This window comes from Pituophis catenifer, unplaced genomic scaffold, assembly GCF_029215685.1.
Source record: "Pituophis catenifer annectens isolate HBS135680 unplaced genomic scaffold, rPitCat1.0.hap2 SCAF_44, whole genome shotgun sequence".
NCBI lineage: Eukaryota > Metazoa > Chordata > Lepidosauria > Squamata > Colubridae > Pituophis > Pituophis catenifer.
Window position 1 is genome coordinate 22,501 of NW_027256924.1, and position 2,500 is coordinate 25,000.

Consider the following 2,500-nt stretch of genomic DNA (forward strand, 5'->3'; position numbering starts at 1 on the left):
ACCAAGAACAGGAAAGATGGAGAGATGAAAGTGGGGACGGACGACGGGAGGAGAAGAAAGAACAGCCAAAAGAGAGCCAAGTAAGAGAACAAGACGAGAAAGCGTCGAGAGAAGGAGCAGAAGAAGTTGAAGAAAGAACAAAGGGACCTAAGAACGACTTGCTCCACAAAGCAAATAGGTCAGCAAGAAATAAGAATAATTTCCTTGACTAGAAATGGACTGGATTCGGCCATTCGGCAAGAGGAAGGAAAATATGGAATAAATGAGGGAAGTTAAGATGAGAAATGAAAGGCCTACGAGAGGTTCCTCTGGGAAAACTACACCCAAAACTTTGGAGGAAGGAAGATGGCAGAAATTGTAACAAACTTTTCACTTGAAGTCAAGCTTTTCACGTCAAACCAGCTCTTTCAATCAACCCCTCGCAGCCATCCTGGCAGGGAAGCAGAAAACGGAAACACTCCGGTCCGGCCGAGGCCCGGGTAAACCGGTCCCGCCCGAGCGTCCCGGTAGACCGGGACGGCTGCCCGTCACGGACACCCCAGGGCCCCGGCGCGGGCACCGAGGCGACGGCGGAGGTCCCCGACCGAGGCCCGGGGCCCCCGCGCCGGGATCCCGTACATCCATCAAGGCGGGGAAACAGAAACACTCTAGGCCGGCCGAGGCCCGGGTAAACCGGACCCGCCCAAGGCCGTCCCGGTAGACCGGGACGACTGCCCGGCGCGGACACCCCCGGGGGCCGGCGTGGGCACCGAGGGGACGGCGGAGGTCCCCGACCGAGGCCCGCGGCGCCGGAGCCGGGATCCCGTGCATCCATCGTGGCGGGGGAAACAGAAAGGCTGATCCGGCCGGGGCCCCGGTAGACCGGGAAGACTGCCCGGCGCGGACACCCCCGGGGTCCGGCGTGGGCACCGAGGCGAAGGCGGAGGTCCCCGACCGAGGCCCGCGGCGCCGGAGCCGGGATCCCGTGCATCCATCGTGGCGGGGGAAACAGAAAGGCTGATCCGGCCGGGGCCCCGGTAAGCCGGACCCGCCCGAGGCCGTCCCGGTAGACCCGGCCCTCTCCCCGTCTCGGGCACCCCCGGGGTCCGGCGTGGGCACCGAGGCGACGGCGGAGGTCCCCGACCGAGGCCCGCGGACCCGGAGCCGGGATCCCGTGCATCCATCGTGGCGGGGGAAACAGAAAGGCTGATCCGGCCGGGGCCCCGGTAGACCGGGAAGACTGCCCGGCGCGGACACCCCCGGGGTCCGGCGTGGGCACCGAGGCGAAGGCGGAGGTCCCCGACCGAGGCCCGCGGCGCCGGAGCCGGGATCCCGTGCATCCATCGTGGCGGGGGAAACAGAAAGGCTGATCCGGCCGGGGCCCCGGTAGACCGGGACGACTGCCCGTCGCGGGCACCCCCGGGGTCCGGCGGGGGCACCGAGGCGACGGCGGAGGTCCCCGACCGAGGCCCGCGGCGCCGGAGCCGGGATCCCGTGCATCCATCGTGGCGGGGGAAACAGAAAGGCTGATCCGGCCGGGGCCCCGGTAGACCGGGACGACTGCCCGTCGCGGGCACCCCCGGGGTCCGGCGGGGGCACCGAGGCGACGGCGGAGGTCCCCGACCGAGGCCCGCGGACCCGGAGCCGGGATCCCGTGCATCCATCGTGGCGGGGGAAACAGAAAGGCTGATCCGGCCGGGGCCCCGGTAGACCGGGAAGACTGCCCGGCGCGGACACCCCCGGGGTCCGGCGTGGGCACCGAGGCGAAGGCGGAGGTCCCCGACCGAGGCCCGCGGCGCCGGAGCCGGGATCCCGTGCATCCATCGTGGCGGGGGAAACAGAAAGGCTGATCCGGCCGGGGCCCCGGTAGACCGGGACGACTGCCCGTCGCGGGCACCCCCGGGGTCCGGCGGGGGCACCGAGGCGACGGCGGAGGTCCCCGACCGAGGCCCGCGGCGCCGGAGCCGGGATCCCGTGTATCCATCGTGGCGGGGGAAACAGAAAGGCTGATCCGGCCGGGGCCCCGGTAGACCGGGAAGACTGCCCGGCGCGGACACCCCCGGGGTCCGGCGTGGGCACCGAGGCGAAGGCGGAGGTCCCCGACCGAGGCCCGCGGCGCCGGAGCCGGGATCCCGTGCATCCATCGTGGCGGGGGAAACAGAAAGGCTGATCCGGCCGGGGCCCCGGTAGACCGGGACGACTGCCCGTCGCGGGCACCCCCGGGGTCCGGCGGGGGCACCGAGGCGACGGCGGAGGTCCCCGACCGAGGCCCGCGGACCCGGAGCCGGGATCCCGTGCATCCATCGTGGCGGGGGAAACAGAAAGGCTGATCCGGCCGGGGCCCCGGTAAGCCGGACCCGCCCGAGGCCGTCCCGGTAGACCCGGCCCTCTCCCCGTCTCGGGCACCCCCGGGGTCCGGCGTGGGCACCGAGGCGACGGCGGAGGTCCCCGACCGAGGCCCGCGGACCCGGAGCCGGGATCCCGTGCATCCATCGTGGCGGGGGAAACAGAAAGGCTGATC